This window comes from Panthera leo, chromosome C1, assembly GCF_018350215.1.
Source record: "Panthera leo isolate Ple1 chromosome C1, P.leo_Ple1_pat1.1, whole genome shotgun sequence".
Lineage (NCBI taxonomy): Eukaryota > Metazoa > Chordata > Mammalia > Carnivora > Felidae > Panthera > Panthera leo.
The window spans coordinates 83,935,591-83,960,566 of NC_056686.1; the positions used below are offsets into that span (position 1 = coordinate 83,935,591).

Genomic DNA, 24,976 nt, shown 5'->3' on the forward strand with positions numbered 1-24,976 from the left:
AAAAATTAAAAAAAAAAAAAAGTAATGGCCGGGGCGCCTGGGTGGCTCAGTCGGTTAAGTATCTGATTTCGGCTCAGGTCATGATCTCACGGTCTGTGAGTTCAAGACCCATGTCGGACTCTGTGCTGTCAGTTCAGAGCCTGGAGCCTGCATCGGATTCTGTGTCTCCCTCTCTCTCTTGCCCCTCCCCTACTCACACTCTGTTTCTCTGTCTCTCAAGAAATAAATAAATGTTAAAAAATATTTTTAAAAAAAGGAATGGTGATTATTTCATTTTACTTACCTGATATTTACTAATGGTCAATTCTTATGTAATATTAATCATCTAGAAACACTCAACACTCATATTCCAAGTGATTTTTTTAAATTTTCAACGTACCTATTAAACTATTAATATTTAATGATTAATGTAACTATTGTTTTATCTGAATTTACATCTTAGATCACTACTGTTAGAAGGGACAAACTGATGAACAAGTGTTTTTAATGCTTACATTTTTGTATGCTGTATTGGGATGATGCATAATTGATAATTCAGAACTTGTGAATGTAGCTATAAAAAATAAAATAAGGTTGATTTTCACTAAATGTCTAGACAGTACGTTGAAGAAGGAATTTGAGGCTCAGTGCAGGGCCAGTGTTTGCTCTTATGTTGTTATTAGAAATTGTGGAATTACTTTGTTTTAATTAAATTTTATCAGCCAGAATTAGGACAAGAAAGAAAGTTAATTACAACCGGGGAAATGTCTCCTTAAAACAAACAAAACAATTAATAGATACCTGCGTTTTTGGTGTCTTCACATATGCTAATGAAGAGCATATAGTGCCAATTGACTGCACTAAATGAAATGTCCTCAAGTTGCAAAAGTCACCACACTCAAGAATAATTTTGTCTTTCTTTCATTCTTATTTATTGTATAGCTCAATTGCCGATAATTTAAACCTTGTGTTACTACATAAGCAAAGCTGTTGACTGCACGGGAAGTGTGTCAGTTGATACATCAAGTCATTAGTAAAGTAATTATAAAGGAGGTAGCTTTTACAGTACAATACATTGTTATGTTGTTGATGTCAGTGGGTATCTAACACTGATGATATACTCAGAAAAAATACTTAGAGATGCATTTAATCACTTGCCTATTGTTCTGTGTTGAATAAAAAAAATACACTTGCCTGAGAGATTAAACCAAACATCAGCGCTTAAGTTTTTACTTCACAGCAGCCATTTCAGAATGCTATGAAATCCAGTAATTATCTCCCCCCCCACCCCGCCTTTTTTTTTTTCTGGGCAAAGTTTGCAGCCCTGTTAGCTGCCAGAAGAGGCTGCATGAATATTTAAACAGCCCATGTGATACAAGGCTTCTATCTATCCAAGTTCTAGCCCTTTGCAGTCGCTCTCAGGTCCCAATATTCTGGGGGGGGGGGGGGGGGGGGGGGGGGACAGAGGAGGGTGGGAAGCTGAATTGTTTCATCTTGGCCTTGCAACCTTAGGTCTGTATATTCTAAGCCTGTGCTTGGAAGAGCTGAATAATTTCAGTTACGAAAGATAAGTATACATGAGACGGAAACAAGAAGAGACAAGAAACAGAAAATGATACTCTGCCATCCTGAGAGAAGGTATTAAAGAGTTCTGCCCACACAAATAACAAGGCAGGGATATCACACTACTTCAGGTTTCCAGTGATGCATCTAATGGAATAATTCCTTATTTGACTAGTGCACACAAATAGGGAGTGAAATTTGGGCTGCTCGTGAGATTTTCCTTAACATAGCTATACGGCTAATTAATTATTTCTTACTTTTGCATTTCTTCACATTTGTCAGAACTCTAAACATACCCTATCCTTACTAAGACAAAATAAGGTGGAATGACAATTGATCAGTACTAATATTGCTAATAATCATTGTAGCTTTGATTTAATGAGTGATCCCTGTTGCAATGTTCTAAGTATTTTACATTAATTACCTTATTAAATTCTTGAAACAGCAATATAAGTCATATCTCATCATTTCCTTCATGTTATAGATGAAAAAAATTGAATCAAGATAAAGCTTATACTGAAGAAAACACAATCTGACTATTGGGGTGGCACTGTTGAGAACAGAGAATGTAAATGAGAAATAAGGCACCTCTTAGTCTCTCTGTCTTCTTTCTTTACTGATTTCTTGCATGGAGGAAATGGCCAATGGACATAAGCTGAGTATAAGTGAATGCAACAGAGGTGAAGTCAAAGATAGGAGAAAGGAGGCTGCTTTCGTATCATAAGGTGAGGTTACGTCTATACTCTGCTATTAGGGAGAAATAAGAAGTAATGTAGGGGTGCCTGGGTGGCTCAGTTGGTTAAGCATCGGACTCTTGGGCTCAGGTCATGATCTCACAGTTTGTGGGAGAGCCCCACATCAGGCTCCATGGTGACAGAGCAGAACCTGCTTGGGATTCTCTGTCCCTCTCTCTCTCTCTCTCTCTGTCCCCTCCCCCACTCATGTTCTCTTTCTTCCTCAAAATAAATAAATAAACGTTAAAAAAAAAAAGTAATGTAACTATGGTGTGTATGGAAAATCTACAGAATCTATATGGTTTTGGAAAGCATTTGTCTTCCCCTTCATCCTCAAAGGCCATCTCAGATACTTGTCCAAGTTGTGTACACTTATAGTAATCTATAAGCTTGGGTGATGCCTCTCTGAAGTCTCTTTTGAGTGTTTGCTCTAACTGCTCTAATGACTCAGCATTGGTTATAGGAAGTCCAAAGATATAGTCTAGCCACTACGCAAACTCACGAAAAAGCTCCTTTATGAGGAATAGCCTGGGAATTTGGCTCTTCCTCCACAGATTCCCACTTAATGTCCAGACTCAGAACGGAAAAAGATTGCATTTTAAAAGTTATGGGAAAAGGTGACATTTGTTCAAACACATTCAACTTTAAGGTGGATTATAGCATTGCTTTATAATACATAGATTTTTCTGGCACATAATCAGCATGGATGTCACAAAAGAAAAATTAGAGAGTTTTCACTTCTACTCAACAACTCTTTGGTACTTTATGAATGTAAATGCCTTTTACCCAGTCTAATTGTGTTATTCTTAAAGAAAGTCTATTATTCCTAATTTGCAGAAGAGGAAGTTATGCCATAAGAATCTATTAAGCAAGTTGGATACAGTACAGAAATTGATTATTTATGCTCTCTTGGTCTTTAATTCACTTATGAAACCATCTAGGTTAACCAGATGTCAACATGTAGCTAAAATAAAACACAAACAGAAGACTATGATTTGAGCAAGAGGAAATCCACTCAGTCCTTAAGGGTCAGTGGATGCTCACTACCTTACAGTAGTAAGAACACATTATCTAAACATTATTAGCAGTCCTTGTTCGTCCATTCCATGAGTATTTATTAGCACAAAGATGCAGAAGCCAAAGCTGATCATTTGCTCTCTGCTAACAGCCTGATATATATTCTTCTACACCTTTCTCTTTGCCTACAAATAGATACAATAACTTACACACACATATAGAGGGGTTGTGCTTGTTTGCTTTTGCTAAAATGTAATCATAATGCCCATGTTATTCAGTAATGTGAATTGACTCACTTCGGATAATAAACATCCATCTGTTGGGTAAGTTGAGAAAGTACCATATAATATTAAAATGACTATTATAGGGGCACCTGGGTGGCTCAGTGGGTTGAGTGTCCGACTTTTAATTTTGGCTCAGGTCTCATGGATCTCATGGTTTGTAAGATTGAGTCCTGCATTGGGCTCTGCACTGACAGCATGGAGCCTGCTTGGGATTCTCTCTCTCTCTCTCTCTCTCTCTCTCTCTCTCTCAAAATAAATAAATAAATAAAATTTTAAAAATGATACTATTATATAAGTAAATAAAAACAGACAAACATTTGTGTTTGTTAAGCACCTACTTCCTATACACCTGAAACTGTTACTTCAAGAGGAGACATCTATGGTGAGATCCAGAAGGATGAGTATGAGAGTTCCCAGTAAAGGGGAAGTGGCGGGGGTTAGGTGGGGGTGGGGGGAGGTGTCCTAGACCCAGGGGACAGCAGTGATACCCTGCTATGTGCTCTCCAAGAATCTTGTCTGTCCTTTCTCAGAACACTTACCACCATGTATGGTGTTTATTCATTTTAGTTGTTTCCTTCACTAGAGTGAAGATACAGAAGTGAAATCTGGGTTCTGCATTATAAACACTGTGATAAGTTAGCACTTTGCCTGACACACAGTGAGCACTCAATAAAGCCTTACTGGACTTTCTGAATAAAAGAATGAATAAAATGAAAGTGCAAATGTGCAGGGGAAGGAGAAAAGGGTATTTCAATCATAGCATTTTTTACTATCTGAAATCATGTTATCCATTTCTATGTATATATGTTTATCTGTTCCCTCCATTAGAATATTCCATTAGGTGGAACCTACATCCATTCACCATTCTGCCTGATATGTATAGATCACCTTCTACATAGTACGTATTCAAAATTATTGTATGAATGAATGCATGAATGGCATGCTTGGGGAAAAGTGAATTTCTGAACTCTTATATAGTCTGAAAGTACATATCACTAGCTGAAATTGTCTGGTGCATGTATTTGTTTACTTGCTATTGTCTTTCTCCTTCTTGTCTATTTCATACTGCCTGGAGCCATACCTGGTGCAGGGAGGCACCTATGATAAGAGAAATATAGCTCCCTGAAGGTTCCCACACACTAATCCTATGAAACAGAGGAAGGGAGCCATAAGCTAAGGAATTCCGATAAACCCTAGAAGCTGGAAAAATCAAAGAATGAATTCCCCCCTAGAGCCTCCTGAAGGGGTGCAGTTGGGCTGAACCCTTGATTTTATCCCGGTGAGACCCATGTTGGATTTCAGAACAGCAGAACTCTAAGATGATAAATTTGGGTTAATTCACTAAGTTTGTGGTAATCTGTCATGATGTCAAAAGAAAACTACTACTTTCAATCAATATCTGCTCAGTGTGTGAATCAAAAAATGTACTGGGATTTGTAAAACTGATCCTGAGGAGGAGAGAACTGTGGCCTAGTGAGTAGCTCATCTGTTTTGCAACCAATAGGACGCGGTTTAATTACTATCTCTGCCACTTACGTAGATAAGCCTTGTTTAAGCCTTGGTCTCCTTATGTACAAAAGGTAAATGCTAGTGAAAGTATCACCACACAGTAAATGACATCATATAGGTAAAGTTCTTACCTATATGAAAGGAGTAATGACATCATATAGGTAAAGTTCTTAGGAACTTTAGGAGTAAAGTTGAAAGGAGTAAATGACATCATATAGGTAAAGTTCTTAGCACAGAGCTTGGCCCACAGTGAGTGCCTAGTAACTGTAGGGGTGAAGTCAGGGCAAGGCTGAAGAACACAGGAAGCCCAGGACCTATCGTGCTGTGTGACGGTGAAGGCAGTGCCTGGAGAATGGGCATAATTGGGTTTTTGGTGTCACTGTGATCAAGCATGTGGAGAACTTGGTTTCTTCTCTTGTTTCTATGCTTCTTGCACTTTTTCCATATGCCATTTTGCCATTTTTCCCTCTCTTCTAAGTTTTCTGTCTAAAGAGAGCCACTATTTCTTTGCAGGTAGTTGCCACCTACTTTATCCTTTGCCTCTTCTTTCTCAGACTAAATGGCCTCAATTCCACCCATCAGTATGGAAATAACTCTGTGGCCAGATCCCTCAGCAACATGACATTCTTTCTAGTGCTTTTGACATATTATAGTCCTCCTCCCAAAATGCAGAGTCCAAAATTAAGTCCCCAGTGCATATCCACTCTGATCAGCCTGGAGTGCAACTGTAACTTTTCTGGATTGCATCCTATGGTCTTACTCGTAGATCTATATTTCACAATTAGGTTAGGACTGGATTATCTTCAAACTGATTTCCACATTTTGACTATTTTGATTAGTACAATCTAAAAAAGGAATTGGTTTTTTTTTGCTTTTCTTTTTTAACAACAATATACCACTACTGGTCAGAGTGTTTGTGATTTACTAAATCGTTTGTGATTCTATCTTATGGACTGATGCCCTAGCAAGTTCCCCTCATTTTGGACTCCTGGGATTACTCAAAAAATCAAACTTCTTAACTGTTTGCAAAATTACATTCTGCCCTGTCAAGACCAGTTTGAACTTTTAGGATGCCATCCATCATATTAGTGCTTTCTCTGAGCTTCTCGTTAGCTCCATACAGATCATCGCTAACAAGACAGCATCAAAGGTGGAACTTCATGGCACTCCACCAGAGATTTAGTAGCAAATGTGTACAGGGACATTGAACACCATCTTTTAGGTTCATTTATTAAGCCAGCTGTGCAATGTCCTGAAAGTCTTATTGTTGCATCCATACTTATCCACATTCATAGATTTGCCAAGCAGCAATGTGAAGCTGCCTGACAGGGCATATAACAGAATGGTGATGGGAGGTAATGTGATAATGGAAAGGCCATAGACTTTGCAGCAGACAGATTTGTGTTCACATAATTCAGACCTTTCAGGGCTGCGATAGGGGACTGCAATGAACAGTAGTATATTGAAGCCATAAATTTTATATACAACAATCTAGATTGTATAAAGCATACAGCTACCTTATTTTCCATCACTGACCTAAACTTCATCATGAGCATCCATCCAAGACTGAATAGGAATGAAACAGGGGAGGGAGGAATGTTTAATAAACCCTCAGTTGTTCTCAGCTTCTCACTCTTCCCTTTCCAGCAAAATGGCACTCCAGCTGCAGGACTGTGTGGCCCAAGTGGGGAGGCAATCTCAGAGCAGCCACAGGGCTGTCCCACAGAGTGGCCTCTTCATCTTTGCTGGTTCCCACTGCCCTGTGCATCTCCTACTTGGTCTCCACAGGTTGCTCTAATGACAACTATTGCTAATGTCCTTGTGAGCCCATACTGACTTGTTCCATCGAGGCTCACATGCTATAAAAATCCTCTGTATCTCCAGCACATCTGCTTTCTAGCCCCAGGTGGGTTATCTGTGCTCCCCAGCTATGTTACACGGTACTCTGGTTTCCATGATGCCTATCTTTTCTGCTGCCTGCACTACCTGCTCTAGAGATGCATTGAGATTGAATTCTTCCAGTTTTAAGCCAGAAATGAGGTATAAGCCCAACTATTTTTTTTTTCTTCAACTTTTCTGGAGTTTCTATTATCTGTTATCTATTAACTGTAATCTGTTATCTATTATCTATTCAATTTCCTTCTCAGGCTTTCTAACCTAAGGGCACTCACCCAAATGATCACATCTGCCATTCTGTCCTTTCTCTCCTCCAATCTTCCCACTTCCTAGGCCCAGAAATGCACCTTCTCCTCACCTAGGTTGACGATAACATCTCTTACATTATATCCTATGTTCTCTCTATTACTGTCTTATAATACTCAGATCTTCAAATTTTGCTTTTGGTATGTAAAGGTAGCTTTGGAATTTAGAAATTCCTTTTCTCTTTTGACAAAGAGAGATTTGATTATTAAAACCAAACAGTGTCTTCCTTTTCGATCGATACTGTCTCATCTCTTTCCCACCTTCCCCCAGATTTACTGAGGTATAATTTGTAAATAAAAATGTATATACTTAGTGTATACAACTTGATGTTTTGATATATGTATGCATTGTTAAGTAATCATCACAATCAAGCTAACTAATATATCCATTATCTCATACAGTTACCATTTTGTATGTATGTGTGCGGTGGGAACATTTAAGATCTACCTGCCCTCTTAATAAATTTTAAGTATTCAATACAGTATTATGAACTATAGTCACATTGCTGAACCTTAAATCTCTGTGTGGTACATATAGTACATATACAATGGAATACTATTCTTCCTGGAAAAAAAAAAAAGGAAAAGGACATCCTACCATTTGTGACAACATGGATGAACCTGAAGGACATGATGCTAAGTGAAATAAGCCAGGCACAGGAAGACAAATACTGCATGATCTCTCTATGCGGAATCGAAAATAGTCAAACTCACAGAGCAGTGAATAGACTGGTAGTATCCTGGAACTGGGGAAATGGGAGATGGGGAGATGTTGGCCCTTGTCTTATGGTCCATCCTTCTCAAAGGCACTGAAGAATAGATGAGAAATCCTAGAGCCATATTGTTCAGTATGGTAGCCACTAGCTACTATAGCAATTGAGCACTTGAAATGTGGCTAGTGGAACCAAGGGATTGAATTTTTATTTTTAATTAACTTTAGCTAATTTAAATTTCAAAACTGGCACTTTATTTGATTAGAAAAATTTTTTTAATTTAAAAAAATTATAAATTTCTAATTTTAAATTAGAAAAATTCCAATTTTTTTTTTATTTTTAGAGAAAAAGAGTGCAAGTGGGGGACAGGGCTGAGGAAGAGAGATAATAGAGAATCTTAAACAGGTCTCCAATCCAACTCAGGGCTCAATCCCATGACTTTGGGATCATAACCTAGGCCAAAATCAAAAGTTGGATGCTTAACCTACTAAGCCACCCAGGCACACCTCTGAAAAATTCCAAATTAAAAAATTTGGAGCAAGCTGGGTATGTGCATCTAGTTTTTACACTGTAAATTTTATGAAATCTAAATTACAGATAAAATATTTCAGATGAAAATTTAGTGTCTCAATAGAGATGTACTGCAAGTGTCAAGTATACACTGGATTTCGAAAACTTTGCCAAAAAAGGAAAGCAAAATATCTCATTAATAATTTTTACGTTAATGTTGAAATGGTGGTAAATATGGATACACTCAGTTATACAAAATATATTATAAAATTAATCTCATCTTTTTAAAAACTTCTTAAATGTGATTACTAAAACATTAAAAATCCTATATGTGATTCATTTTGTGTTTGTACTGGATAATCTGTATAATCTATTGGATAATGCTGACCTGAATAAGTGTCATGATTTAAGGGAAATGAAAAATATATCAGTTAATTATAAATAAAAAAAAGATTGTATGCTTTTCAGCATTTATTTCTACTTTGTTATTTCTATTATTACTTTGGTTGGGCTTGGGCACTGAACCTAAAACCATTTTTTAGGGCACCTGTGCTTTATCAGACAATAGTTATTTATATTTTTGTATCTGTATTTATCTTGTATACCTATTAATATATTACAGCTTAAATAGCATAATGTAGTAAAGTGATATTTGGGAATTATTTTGAATTTCAGAGTCACAGTCTATTTTTTTCAGGTTCTAATTATCTTAACAGCTACTTTTTAATGTTTGACCTCATCAAGTTATTCATTTGTTTTGTATTTTACAGATACCCTTTAGGTACTTGAAAGATTCCATAGGAGGAAAAGCTCAACTTTATGAGTTTAATATTCTAGATTAAAATGTCAATCTACCTTTGATTATTTCTGTGACTTTAGACAGATACTTAACTTCCCTGAGTCTTATTTTTATATCCTTTGTAAAATGAAAATGACAATAACAGTTTGTAGGATTTAGCACAGAAACTGCACAAAGAATATAAGTTTTGGCACCATGAAGATTTTTGTTTATTTTGTGGCTCGAATATACCTAAAGGATTAAAAAGATATTATTTAGATTAAAATTATATATATTTGCTGGGAGAAATAACAAATTCAATTACCTCCCATATGGGCATGGGGGTAAAGGTCCTCAAACATATTGTCATTGAAAAATGAAGGGCAGTCACCCATTTCCTTACAATACACTTAGTGGGTACCTAACAAAAGATTACATAATCACGAACACAGAATTGATCATGTAGTTGATGCCCTTGAATGGGCAACAGTAGGGAGTTACAAATGTGGTGTAAGTAACAACACCCTCAGTGTTCAGGACCAGCTGGTACGTGCAGTTAAGATCAGAATATGCTCAGTGACTCAGCTGCCCCCAGCACAATGGCCAATTGATGGTTTGGTTGTAAATAGCAGCCCCTTCATCACTGACACATTTACCTTATCCTTGAAGTGCAGCCATGGCTGATTTTACATGGAGACCATTTCTGTGATCCCCTGATAAATATATCGTATGCGTGGCACTTCATCTATCAGCTAGAAAAATAAAAAACACTTTTACTTGACATTTTCTGTGTCATCTATAAAATTAAGAACTGTACATATTCACCATTTAACATTTGTTTTCCATAGACCACATTAAAAGTAAGATGATATTTAAATAAAGATGTGGTGGGGGGAGCCTGGGTGCCTCAATTGGTTAAGCATCTGACTTCAGCTCAGGTTATGATCTCACGGTTCATGGGTTCAAGGCCCATGTTGGGCTCTGTGCATAGAGCTCAGAGCCTGGAGCCTGCTTTGGAGTCTGTGTCTCCATCTCTCTCTTCCACTCCCCCACTTACTCTCTGTCTCTCTCAAAAGTAAATAAACATTAAAAAAAAATTAAATAAAGATAGGCTGCCATCTTATTTCTGATTGTGATGCGCAAGGAAAAGAAAGCTATGCCATGTGTGAGGAGTTACATGCAAGAAAAAGATATTTGATTCCTATGATTTGAAGAACTCTGGCATTTGTAAGATTTAAAGTTTGCTGGCTAATAAGTAAGGAACTAAAATTAATATGTAAAAGACTGATCTGGAGATCTTTAAATACTACAAAAGTGTGCATTTGACTGCTAGATGAATTTAAGAATCAGTTTTAGTTAACTTAAAGGCAAATGAAGAAAACAGAACCTGCGAGAGTCTTAAAATACACAAATAAACTTCAGTTTAATGTCAGGGACAAGAAATCAGGGGTAAAACAGTGAAAGCACATCTCAAATATCTCTGCCTAATCCTCAAAAGTGTTTGAATTTGTAGATCTTAGGATTCACATGGTCTTTCAGACTTTCTTCGGTTAAGGAAAGAAACTATAATTACGAATGTGTGATTGGTTATTCATATATATGATCTCTGTATGATGTGCGCTATGTATGTCTATATAACATAAAGAATCAGACAAATTTTAAATGTTAAGAACTGGATTCACATCTTTTTTTTTTTTAATTTTTTTTTTTAATGTTTATTTATTTTTGAGACAGAGAGAGACAGAGCATGAACAGGGGAGGGGCAGAGGGAGAGGGAGACACAGAATCTGAAGCAGGCTCCAGGCTCTGAGCCATCAGCCCAGAGACTGACGTGGGGCTCGAACTCACGGACTGCGAGATCGTGACCTGAGTTGAAGTCGGACGCTTAACCGACTGAGCCACCCAGGCGCCCCTGGATTCACATCTTGAGATATCATCTTAAATTATACAATAACAGGAAAAGATTCATATCATAGCTTAAACAGATAAATGTCCTATCACAATGAGGACAAGAAATGTGTGCCACAAGACATGCACACACACACAGTCTCATAGTCATTGTGTTTATGTGAATTGAAAAAAAAAAAAATATATATATATATGCAACCAGCATATATATATATCATATATTATATATATCGTATATATATTACATTGCATATATATATATATATATATATACGCAACCAGCAACAAAGTACTTTATCAATTTTACACTAATTTCAATAAACTTCATAAATATTAACCACAGCTTGATATTTCGAGGTAACTCAACAGTGTACTTGTAGGATATCACTGACCTAGTTCCTAACACTCATCTGCGGCTAAATCACAGGAGTCAGGAGATTTCCTAGTTGGTCACCCAGGGATCTTGGGAGGCACCTTCTTTACCCAGCTCTCAGTGTTGGAGGTTTCCCTCCCTCATTCCCTCAGTTTTCATTTAACTAAAAGCTGCCTAGATCCATCCTATCGTACTCTAATCCCATTTCCAGCTTTCACCTCAGTCTCCCTCAAGAAGAAGATAGGAAGTGGAAAGCATGACCTCCTGTGTCTGGCTACTCTTCTCCGACACCCTCCAGCCTCTACCCCTCACCCCAAGGGTCTAGGTTTGGGGCAACCAAGTTGTCACATGTCAAAACATCCCTCTCTCCCAGATGCCTGCTCTTCATCTCAAATCACATTCTCAGTCTGGGTCTCAGGTGTTGGGGGAGAGTGATCTCCTTCTCATCTTGCTATCCAGCTTTAGGTTTCATAATAACTACTGTGAAAAGACATCATTTTTGTATTGAAACGATATATTTTTCCTCTCCTTTGCTAGCTTATGAGGGATAGAAACACCCTTTCTTCTTTGTCATTTCAGCAGCCAGCATGACTCACTCTCAATAATCATAATGAAAGTTAAAACTTGGCATCAGACTGTGCCAAGAGCTGCACATGTACCAATTATGTAATCCAAATAAGCCCGTGGGATTGGTACTTAACAGGAGAGGTAAGTAAGACACAGAAAGGTTAAGTAAGTAACTTGCCCATGGACTTAGGGCTAATAGTGATGAAGCAGGGATCCAAACTCAAACAGTTTAACTAGCAGTCCATGCTCTGACTGCCCTGAGGTTGTATGAATAGAGAGGTCTCTGCCTCAGTCTGTGGGGGATGGATGGGGCTCAAGGAGTTCTTTGAACAGGAGTGAGAGCACACACAAAGGAGACACTGGAGGAACTGAAAATAACTCCCTGTGTCAGAAGGCTCTGTGGGTGGGGCTGGGGGTGAGCCCTGGGAAGTACCTGCAGAGAGGGGAGTGGCAGAAAATTTAGATAAAGAGGTTAACAGGGGCCAGGTTACCAAAGGATTTGTGGGGCAAGTGAGGGAGTTTAGATTTTTAGGAAAAGGAAATGGAGGACCATTAAAGGCAACACGAGGAGAAGATCTGAGTTTTAAAGTGTCACTTTGGCTCAAGTGGTTCCGGGTGTTGGAGCCTCATGTCCTGAACTGGAGTTATGAACAGATTGGGTAAATATTTAGTATGCTGAATTGGTAAGACTCATTGGCTAATTAGGTGTGTGTGTGGAAGGAGGGTGGTGGTGGTTGTGTATGCATTCAAGTAGATGAATTTGAACTGAATGGAGATCAGTGGGGGTAGAAAGTAAGGTGAAGGAGGAGTAAAGTACAACTAGTCCCCAGCTTCAAGAGCCAACAAAAGTTTCTAGTGAGAAAATCTATATACCCACCTGGAAGGATAATTATGTGCACTTATACACCAATAATCAAAATGTTTTACTTGTTTTCTCATGGAAACACTGTACTCCATGGGAGTCCTACGGCACTATTTGTAATTACATGTTAAGTATATTAATTAATGAGCTATACAGGTTTTTGAAGGCTGATCTAGGCACCAAAACTCCATGCAGGACATGGCAGCCAACACGCACATCACTACAGGGGCTGGGAACATAAGAAGAGTTGAGAGTTTAGGAAGCACTGAATAAATGAATGAATGAATGAATGAATGAATCAACATAATGTTTTGGAAACTAGACTTGTGTCTATATTACACTGGTAACATCTAACTGGAACAAAAATATATATAAAACTTACAGCAAATTCCACAATAAATAATCTAACTCTGACTTTTTTACCTTATGTGTTACTTTAGCTATTTTCCTATGTGCATAGTAGTTTTTATATTTCAGAAATGATCTCCAAGAAGCTGTATGTTTTCCACAATTCTATTGGTTTTCTGAAAAATTAATGGCTATGGTAAAAGAATCTATTTTCTCTCCCATCTTCACATTGCAGGAAGCATCTGCATTTGGTGGTCATAGTGAGAGGGTCATGTCCCCAGTGGACTCAGAGCATCTGAGTTCCAGTCTTAATACTCCAGTAGATTGGGGATATGACATTACTGAGTGACTTACTCTCTCTGAGCCTAGTTTAATCATTGGTCAAATGTGAAAAGCAGCAGTGTAATCCCTCATATGAACCACTGAGTCATGAAGTATTCCAGAATTCAGAATATTTTCAGATTTTAGAAAGGTAAAGTGAGGCATGTACTGTTCATTACACAATACCCACAATGGGGTCAAATGCCACACCCACAATGAAACATACTCACACTTCTACATTTAAATATATGGACATTCACAGTTAAGGAGAATACATAAGACTCTAAGTAGCTTCACATTCATTCACCAAATTAATTCAGGGCAGATCAGGTTTGCCATTAGAAAAGGTTCGGGCATCAGCACCAATTCCATTGGTGAGTGGCTGAGGAAGGGCTGGCAGGGAGATTTCCCCACACCAGCAACAAGAATTCTCCAGACAGCAAGTGTCCTAGAATTCAACTCAATTCTGACACTATCTACCCAGAGACAGCACCAGATTCCACAGGTTAAGGGCTCAGTCTTTCAAGACTGACACTCTTTGCCACTTCAGGACACAAATTGCAAGCCCAGGTTATAGCCTGTGCTTCTGACCTACCAGCTGCAGATTGGAAGTTCCAGCGACCCCCCTCCTTGGGTTAGATTAATTTGCTAGAGTGGATCACAGAATTCACAGAAACATTTCACTTGCTAGTTCACGGATTTATTATAAAAGGATGTAACAGCCAGATGGAAGAGTTGCATAGGGCAAGGCATGGGAAGGAACACAGAGCTTCCATGGCCTTTCCAGGGGGCCTCTTTCCCCAAACCTCCACATGTTCATCAACCCAGAAACTCTCTGAACCATATCCTTTTGGGTTTTTAATGTAGGCTTCATTACATAGGTATGACTTATTAAATCATTGGCCATGGCAATGACTGGACTTCTAGTCCCTCTTTCCACCCAGAGGTCAGGGGGTTGGACTGAAAGTTTCAACCTTTTGATCACAGGGATGGTTCCCCAGGCAACTAGGCCAGGTCTTATGGTTACCTAGGGTTTTCCAAAGGCACCTTATTAATGTAACAAAGAAACATTTATCGGTCTTGTCACAAGAAATTCCAAGAGTTTTCAGAGCTGTGGGCCAGGAACTATGGATAGAGACCAAATATATATGTGCTAAAAATCACAAAATCACAACCACCCAAAAAACAAACAAAATAAAAAAATAACATCGCTTTTATAGTTTTTTGTTTTTGTTTTTGTTTTGGAGAATTTAGAACCAATAATAAAGGATTGTGAAACTGTGAACTGTTCTGAAGACCAGAATCAGATGCAATAATGATATTACTAATGGCCAAGTGCAGAGATGAGGAAATGAGCTTCACATAGCCAAAGCTGGTGCTCCAACTTCTTGGTAATTCCAGCTATAGCAACTGACAGGCTGTGACTAAATATGGGATAGTTCCCATCCAGCTTTGAAAAATGAAAAAGTACTAAAAACACATTGACCTTTCAAATAGTGGAAATATATTGGATGGTTTAGGAAGGCTTTTTATTGTAAAGAAAGAGCCAGAGTTGGGAGTGCATTTTGATGCATGCAGGGAAGTGAGCAAAGGCACCAAGGGCTACAGAGTAAGGCACGGTCTCAGAAGAGTGAGCAGATATATCCGGATAAAATGTGAGAATTAGGTTGAGAAAACCTGGCCTTGAAAACTATGTGAAGGAATAGGTTACTCAACCTGAGGAGAGAAGACAGGTATCATAGGTGCCTACGGCACTAGAGGAAGATGTGCCTGGCAGGTGGTACAACAGAAGCTCCACAGGGGTTGGAAGATAGGAGGCAGACAGGATGGACTCTCGGCAGAATCAGGGGCACGCAAGTTGGAATCAGGAGCCGTGGCAATCTGTTTAGACCATTGAATCTAAACTTCAATGGGAACATGAGAGACAGGAGGTTATTTCACACGCATGTTTCTGAAACTCTTTCACTTTTCTGGGACGTGGAACTTCAGTGGCAACAGGACATAGTGAAGAGGACAGAAGAAGGAGTAGACAGACAGGCAGGAGTGTGCTCCTAGGTGGATAGAAGCTGGTGTCCGGCAAGTATGCTGTCCCCAGGGCAAATGTGGCAAAGAAGGGAAATCAGGCTATGTTTCTGGGTAGGCAAGAAAAGATTTCCTAGAATTCTATTAAAAACACATTATCTGCCAGAAAAAGTTGTAAGTAAAAGTTTAAAAAGGAGGTGAAGCCTCAAGACAAGGAAAGAGATGTGGATGGAATTCATTCATTTATTTCCATATTCATTTTCAATGTTTGTTTGTTCATTTGTCTGTTTATTGAGAGAGAGACAGAAAGAGCACAAGCGGGAGAGAAGGAGAGAGAATCCCAAGCAGGCTCCTTGCTGACAGCATGGAGCCCAATGCAGGGTCAATCTCATGAACCATGAGATCATGACCTGAGCCAAAATCAAGAGTTGGACGCTTAACTGATTGAGCCACCCAGGAGCCCCCCCTTATTCATTTTTAATTAACATTTACCATGCCTTTACTGCATTCTGGACAATGTGCTTGGGGTAGGGATATAGAGACAGGGAAGTCTTTAAATGCTGACATCAAGGAGCTCTTTAAGAAAAAAGAGAAACATGTAAAAAGATCATTATAATACAAGTCAATAGTAAGAATAATTGAGGTGTGGATACACAGAAAGAATTAACAGAAAATAGAAGTCGAATTGATCAATAGTTTTTGTTTGTTTTTTTTTTCTAGATCCTGACTATAAAATGGCATGCAAAACCTTTTGCTTGCCTCCAGTAAAATTGAAGCAACAACCCAGGCAGACATGGAGGGAGAGCCAGGCAGTTTCCTGTGAAGGCTTTTTTATAAGACTTAAAGATAGGAGACAGGAAAAGGAAAAGGAGGGGAAGAGAATTTAAGGCAGAAAAAAGGGAGGAAACCTTGTGCAAAGAGGTTACTTATGCATCAACCTGAAGAGCAAGTTTGGTAATGTAAATGAGTCACAATGCCCAAGTAGAGAAAAAGCCAACAGCAACAGTGTTTGAGGTAAATGGGCTCAGTCTTATGCAGAGAAGACAATGAAGGAGAGGAACTGAGGCCAACAGAAGAGAACATGTGCCTTCTAGAGTGGGGAGCTGTGCAGAGAGCCAACCATTGTTATTGGTGAATATGGTCCAGGGCTATCATACCACTAGTGTTTAAAAAATAAGTAGCTATATTGTTCTGATATGAAATTCTCCAAGTAAAACTCTTGGGGAAGTAACTGCATTTTTAAAAAAACATACTGGACAAAGACAGATGCATCTGCTAGCTGGATAAGGTGTGCACCACCAGTATACATCTCTAAATGGGCAAGCAAGAATGGCAGAAAGCTCACAGTGGGGGCAAGTAATCAAACAGCTCTCTACTGCATTAGGAATAAAGCTCCGATTTTTACTGATCTTTTCTTGTTTCTCCAGCCTTGTCTTCTCATTCTCTTCCCAGAGTCTATGCTTTAGCCATGCTAAACTGCTTAAAATCCCCCCGCAGAGCACCACATTCTGTCATCCCATCTCTCTGAGTCCTTGTAGTAGGTTGAATAGTGAACCCTAAAAAGATATGTCCAAGTCCAAATCCCTGGAACCTGTGAATGTTACCTTATTTGCAAAACAGGGTGTCTGCAGATGTTAAGTCAGGAATCTTAAGATACGACAAATGTCTTCGTAAGAGGAGGAGATACAGACAGATAAGAAAGGGATACACTCAGGAAAAGGCCATGTGAAGGCAGAGGTCGAGATTAAAGGTATGCTGCCACAGCCAAAGAATGTCTGGAGCCATCAGAAGCTAAAAGATGCACAGAAGGATTCTCCCCTAGAGACTTCAAAGGGAGCATGGCCCTGCTGACCCCTTAATTTCAGATTTCTGGCCTCCAGAACTGTGAGAGAATGTAATTCTGTTTTAAACCCCCAAGTTTATGGCAATTTATTATGGCAGTTGTAGGAAACTAATACACTCCTCAAACACCTACCATCCTTCCCCGCTTCTCTTCCCCTGAGAAATCACTTCTGTTTCCTGGAAACCTTCTGGCCACCCCACCACCTTATGTCCATTTCTATCTATGAAAGCACTACTCAGTACACATTTTATTGCTACTGTGGGGTACTTCACTGGTTATGGACTGAATTGTGTCCCCTCAAAATTTATATGTTGAACCCTAGCCCCCAATGTTTAGAAATAAGATGTTTAGGAAGATAACTAAGATTAAATGAGGTCATAAAGGTGGGGCCCTAACTGATATGCTTGGTGTCCTTATATGAAAAGGAAGAGATATTACAGAGCTTTCTCCACACTAGCACAGAGAAAAGACCATGTGGAGGACACAGTAAGAAGGTGGTTATCTGCATCCCAAAAAGAGGTCTCACTAGAGGCAAGGCTGGTAGCACTTTGATCTTGCGCTTTGGTGTCCAGAATTGTGAGAAAATAAGCTTCTGCTGTTTAAGACAATAAGTTTCTGGGGGTATTTTGTTATGGCAGCTCTAGCAGATTAATATACCCCTTCACCTCCCAGCCACATCTAAGTGTTAAGCATGCACCCTGAGACCAGGGGCTGAGTGTCATTGTCTTTGAATGTGATGAATTGGGCACATCATAGGTGCCCAATAATTTTCTGTTAAACGGATTAATACATAATTGAACCAGTTGTTATTTTCAGTGTTTTGGAATTAAACCAACTTATAATTGTTTGATTTTTTTCATCTAAATTTCTTCTTTAAAATGTGATACATGCGCCATGAATTAAGATAAAAATGGAGTGAATCAAGATTTTTTTATTTTTTTATTTTGGGCCCTTTCAGACATTTCTCATCAGACACTAAGATAATTGATGACACTGATAATTACTGGAAAACTCAATATAGGTGTGTGAATTTAAAGGAAAAGATAAAGGTCACTGCTTAAAAAAAAAAAAAATCCTAAGAACTGTGTGACCACTGGGTCAATACAAGTCAATATTGTGATGTGTCTGATAAAACAACAAGTAGACAAACCAAACCAAATAAAGAAAATTTAATGCCATCTTAGGTTAAACAGTACTAGATCAATTTCTGGGGTGTTTGTGTAAATATTAGATCTCTGACATCCCTTAATAATTACATTTGTAAAGTGCTTTATGGTCACAGAATCATAGAACTGTAAAAGAAGGAAGTTTACAGAAAGTCCAGATGCTTCTAAATGGTATTTCATGAATTCTTAGGAAATTCACAGAGGAGCTTCTAGAGCTTTTATGAGGAGGGAAGTGGGGAAGGAGGGTGGATTGCATGATTATATGGTACCAGGACTGCTTATCTAATTTGCAGGGTCCAAGGCAAAATGAAAATGAGAAGCCCCTTGTTGAGAAATCATTAAGAATGTCAAGAGGGTGACAGTAGGGTATTACACCAAGTGTGGGGCCCTCCTGAGCTTGGAGCCTACATGACAACAAAGCTCATATACCCATGAGACTGGCTCTGCATGTTATCATTCCCAGTTTAGACAGGTACTTGGAAAATTACTTGAAGAATGTGTGGATCACGAAAGGTAAGAAGAGAGGATACTAGGGAAATTTTATTGATTATCCCAGCAAGTGAGGATGAGGGGCTGAACCAAGTTTGTAGAGTGGGAGTGAAGGGTTATCATGCTAACGTTAATACCTCCTATGACTGTCCAATTTTGCTACTTAATTTCCCCTATCTTGGGGCGCCTGGGTGGCTCAGTCAGTTGAGCATCCAACTTCAGCTCAGGTCATGATCTCACGGCTCGTGAGTTCGAGCCCCGCGTCAGGCTCTGTGCTGGCAGCTCAGAGCCTGGAGCCTGCTTCAAATTCTGTGTCTCCCTCTCTCTGTGCTCCTCCCTGGCTCATGCTCTGTCTCTCTCTCCTTCAAAAATAAATAAAAACATTAAAAATAATAATAATAATAATTTCCCCTATCTTCTTCATATTTGTAAATGACTCCAAAACTATAATCTTAACACCACATTAACTCCAAGAAATTAAAGTACCCAACAAGAAAACTTTATGGAATAAGAAAAAATCAATTACAGAATGAGTTAAACCTGTGATTTAAAAAAAAAAGTGATTCCATGTTAAAAAATGGTCCAGATGAATTAGTGAGTGGCATCGTAAGTTAAACATAATAGCAATTAACATATAAGAGCACTTAAATATAAGAAATATGCCTGATTTATGTGTGGTGGCTCCCTTTAGTGTTCTTATCTGATGAATGCACTGTGATTTCTGGCTCACTCTAAGAAGCCAACAGCGCTAGAACATGGCATTATGCCATTGTCATGTGAGCAGCAAGGGACCATGATGTGAGTCAAAACTCTACTCCTGGGAAACTACAGAGACGTGAGCCACACAGAACCAAGGTTAAGAGACCTGGAATTCTGCATGGTCAGCACTCCAGGATGTGTACTTGAGTTACTGGGGAGGCAGTGGAAAGCAGTGGTTTAGAGCACACTGAAGGAACATTCTGGATTCAGATCCTGGCTCCAGCATATACCAGCTGTGTACTCTGGGCAAATTATTAAATTTTTCTGAGCCTCAATTTTCTCATCTTTAATTTGGGAATTGTAATAGTACCTATGGCATACAAGTTGAGGACTGAACAAGATAATCTATGAAAAATATTTAGCACAGAACCAACACACACAGTGAAAGGATGTTACTTGTTATTCAGCTGTTCACACAAATACAGTATCCCTTTTTTAGGGAAAACAAGAGCCAAGGGTCTTAAGTTTTAGGGCTTTTTTAGGGTTCCTTATACACTAAGAGGGTCCAAAGCGGAGCTGTGCAGAATGGTGGGAACACAGCGGTGAACAATCATAGGCTCAGCTAGGGACAGGGACCTTACCAGCCACCATCTCTGTGAATCTAATACAGCTGCCTCCATGTCCACAGGCATGGATAACTAGGGTAACTAGGATCATTTATAGCTGTGCACCAGGACCTGTCCGCCCACAGGATGTGCATAGATCCCATTCAGGCATCATCTCCAATTATGAGGGTGATTAAAGATTTTCCCAGTTGAGGTTAGAGTGGCAAAAAGCCTCAGTGGGAGGACCTGTGGGCCTTATATAAGTGCCAAGCGAGAAGTCCTCGCTTCTCTCTTGGCTCTAAAAAAATTTCCATAAAATAATGCAAAAGCTTAATTTATTTAAGGAATTAGACCCATTTATCAGAGGAATTGATCCAGTGCTTTGAGTAAGCACAGCCTCTCAATCTGAGTACCATTTTCTGCATCACTATACTTTGAGATTATAGATTTATTAGGGGACAAGGACAAGTCATCTACTTAAATTTCCTAGTTACAAATAGTGGGCATTTAAGATACAGTTGTCATCGTTTGAACCAATCAACATACTTTTCTAAGTCTGTATTATATTCATGCTACTGCTGGCATTGTGGTACTATAAAGAATGGTCTCTAACCTCAGCGAACCTGTACTCTACTGGAGGCAGAAATACATAAATAATAAAACAACAATGGTAATCTTGACCCTTTTTAAATGCAACATTACTAAGGCCTTCCCAGATTAGACCACCAGCAGTGGCACACAATGGGTGGGGCAGTGGCAACATTCGGCCCCAGATGCGGGCAATAAAGGGATGCAATAAGAAAGCCTACTAAATCTCTATCTGCTCCTTATGATTGCCAGGCAATTCTAAACAATAGTAGTAATAATACACTCCTGCCCCCCAGAATCTTTTGTTGGGGTGGCTGATTGTATCCTTCAAAGATGGCTGCAACAGTCTCCCAACCCCTTGCTCCCTTGCTTTTCCCCCACTAAGGTGAAGTCAAATTCTCCTCCCTTTGCATCTGAGCAGACTTGTGACTTGCTTGTCACCTGCAAAAGGCAGCAGATGTGACACTATGAACTCATAAAAGCCTATGAACTTCTGCCTAGTTCTCTGAAACACCTGTGCTTGGTGTTTTGTGAGAAATCAGACCACTGAGGCTGCCATGCTGGGAGGAAGCCAAGGCTCATGGAAAGGCCATGTGAGGGCAGCCCTAGTCTTCAAGTCCCAGCCCAGATGCAGACACCTGAATGAGCAATCTTCCATGCCCCAGATATCAAGACACAGTCTGTCAGACTTTGAGTCTTCCCAATTGAGGCCAGAACATCGTGGAGCAGAGACAAGATAGCCATGCTGTGTCTTTTTCATGCATCTGACCTGCAAATCTGTGAACATAGTAAATCGTTTTATGCCACCAAGTTTAGGGTGATTTGTTATGAAACAATGGTAAGTGGGACATTGGTCTAAGTTGAGCTAATTGCCGCAATTACCACTGAATGTTAAGAACATGTATGTAAGCTTCAGATGAGCACATTTTATTGCATAATCTCTAATAAATATTATTTAATTAATATTTTAATTTGAAGAACTTAAGGAAGTTAATTTGAAGAACTCCAAACTATACATCTGACTTCTGGCATGTGGACTCAGCTACGCATATTTGTCTACAGAGTACATCTGTAAAGGTTGGGAGCCACTTAAGCATGCTTTGGCCACAGAATATCTCCAACTGCAATGCTGCTACATTTAAACAGATTTGAGAGGGAAAAAACCCATGGTACGATTGTAATTGTAAAGATGACAAAATAGAACTTGGGTGATTTCAAATTCTGCCAATCTGTGTGACTACTTGGGTTTTTTTCAGTGTATTTATTTGAAAGAGAGAGAGAGAGAGAGAGAGAGAATGCACATGCAAGCAAGAGGGGAAGGGGCAGAGAGAGAGGGAGAGAGAATCCCAAGCAGGTTCCATGCCACCAGTGCAAAGCCTGCCACAGAGCTTGATCTCACGAACCATGAGATCATGACCCCTGCTGAAATCAATAGTTGGACGCCCAACTGACTGAGCCCAGGTGCCCCAGTACTTGAGAGTTTTTTATGTTTAACTTAAGGAATAATATAATGAAACAATGAAATATTCCATTACAATGAACTAATGAAATAATATGAATGTATGGTATTTTTGTTTCTAAGTTCTAATTTTAGAAATCCATGAAATACTGTTCTAAATTTTTATGTGTTTAAAATTAAAATATACTCTTGCTTATTTTAAAACTGAAAAACGAATCAATAAAATAATGATTACTACTGTTATCACATAACTATAATTGAAAATACTTTTTCCATATAGAGGAAAATATATAAACATTATCTGCTTTGGTGTCAAATATACTAGGTACGCCACTGAAGATGGGGAGATTAACTTCAGTTGAAAAGATGACACAGTACATCAAGAAGACCAACCTTGATCTGGGTCACAAAGGTGAAGAGCACTTTCTCTCTCACTACAGAGCATCTCGACCCTTTATTGGTACTAGGACATACTCCACAGTATGAGAAGCATATACTCCTTCCCACCACCAAAACCACACAAAGGTGGATGTCTCCTTCCAAGCCCTGGCAAGCAGCTGCTGCTAGCACATAATGCACACACAGTCAACCAGACATGCCTGCAAGTCACACAGAGAGTAGATAAAGTGAAACATCCGCTCCACTGGCAGCCGTGCTGGCGGAGGCATCAAGAGGTGCAGGAGTGGGACTGTCCGTGGTCCTGCGGTCAGAGCAGCGTATCCTCCCCACACCCTTCCTGCGGTCTGATTCTGACTGCGGTTCTGGCTGCTCAGACCCCATCAGCTCCTGCTCATTCTCTGAACCTCGATTCTAAGCCTGCCCTTTCACTTCATTTTGTCTAAAGCCAGACTCGCTTTCTATTATTTATAGTAGAGAATTTTGACAAATACATAACAGGTGAATAGAATTTTGACCAGACTGGTATCTGCAGGTACTGGAAATACTGTGGATGGAGAGAATAGCAAAAGTACTGGAGTAGATGAAACTATTGTGGTTCGTGTCTGGTAATGGTCCAGTGTGAATGGAGTTCCCATGAACTGAGAACTAAACTCATGAAAAAAGGGATTATGGAGGTACCTGGGTGGCTCAGTTGGTTAAGCATCCAACTCTTGATCTCGGCTCAGGTCATGATCCCACAGTTCATGACTTCAAGCCCCACGTTGGGCTCTGGATTCTTTCTCTCTGCCTCTCTCTCTCTCTCTCTGCCCCTCCTCAGTTCTCTCTCTCCCTCTCTCTCTCTCTCTAAAAATAAATAAACATTAAAAAAAAAAGAGGGATTATGAAATAAGAGAGGTGTCTGAGCTCAAGCTACCATAACAAAATACCACAGACTAGGTGGCTTCAACAACAGGTATTTATTTCCCACAATTCTGGAGGCAGGAAGTCTGAGATCAGGGGCAAACATGGTCAGGTTCTGGTGAGAGACTTATTCCTGGTTTACCGATGGCTGCCTTCATGCTGTGTCTTTACATGGCCAAGAGAAATAGACAGCTTGCTCTCTGCTATCTTTTCTTATAAAGGCATTTAATCCTATCATGAGGACCCCACCCTCATCACCTCATAGACATCTAATTACTTCCCAAAGACTCCCTCCCCAAATACCATCAATTGGAGGTTAGGGGTTCAACATATGAAGTTGGTGGGTAGGGAATTGGGGAGTGGGGCAAGAAACGCAATTCAGTACATACCATAGGAAAAGATAAATTTTAGCCAGGACCAAGAGGGCCTCATCTGCCACATGTAAGAGTGTGACCCTTGAAGGGCTGGTGAGGGCAGGCTACAGAAAGCTTTTATGCAAAGAGAGACTTGCTTAACACTCATGCTTTAGGAGTGTTGACTCCAGGGGCAGAATGTAGTATGGACGGATGAGAGTAGGATTTTCTCAGGAAGCCTATCTGGGAGGCTCCTGCAACAGTCAAGGCAAGATGACACAAAAGAGCCAAATTCAAACAGTAGGAGTATGGGGGGCAGGGTGGAGAAGAGTTTGGATTTGAAAGATATTCCAAATGTGGGACCAACAGAATTAATCAGGCATCTGGATGTGGGGGTGTTGAAGTGGGAGAGGTTGAGGGTGACTCAGAGATTTCAGGCTTGGGTAACTGGGAAGGTAGGAATGCCAATAATCAAATCAGAAGAGACAAAAGCAGGAGCACATTTGGAGCAATGGCAAGATCATGATTATGATTTTGGTTTCTGAAACGTTGAGTGTAAAGAGCTGATGGAACACCACATGGATCTGTTCAAGTTAGGAACAGTCTGGAGTTCAGAAGAGATGTTAAGACCAGTGAAGGAGTTTGGGGTTCGCCTGAAGACATGGAGGGGTTAATGAATGAGCTCGCACTTGGGAAGGATAACAGAAGGAAGAAAAGGTCAAGAACAGAGACTTGGTAAATACTGGTAGATGGTCTTCTAACATTGCAATAAAGCACTTAATAAAG

The 24,976-nt window shown here is 39.5% G+C and overlaps 1 protein-coding gene across 1 annotated transcript in view; it reads right to left on the reverse strand.

Moving 5' to 3' along the window:
• Window positions 1-24,976, reverse strand: part of PLPPR5 (phospholipid phosphatase related 5) — a 122,909-nt gene that overhangs the window by 39,609 nt on the left and 58,324 nt on the right. The gene's annotated exons all lie outside the window — the stretch shown is intronic.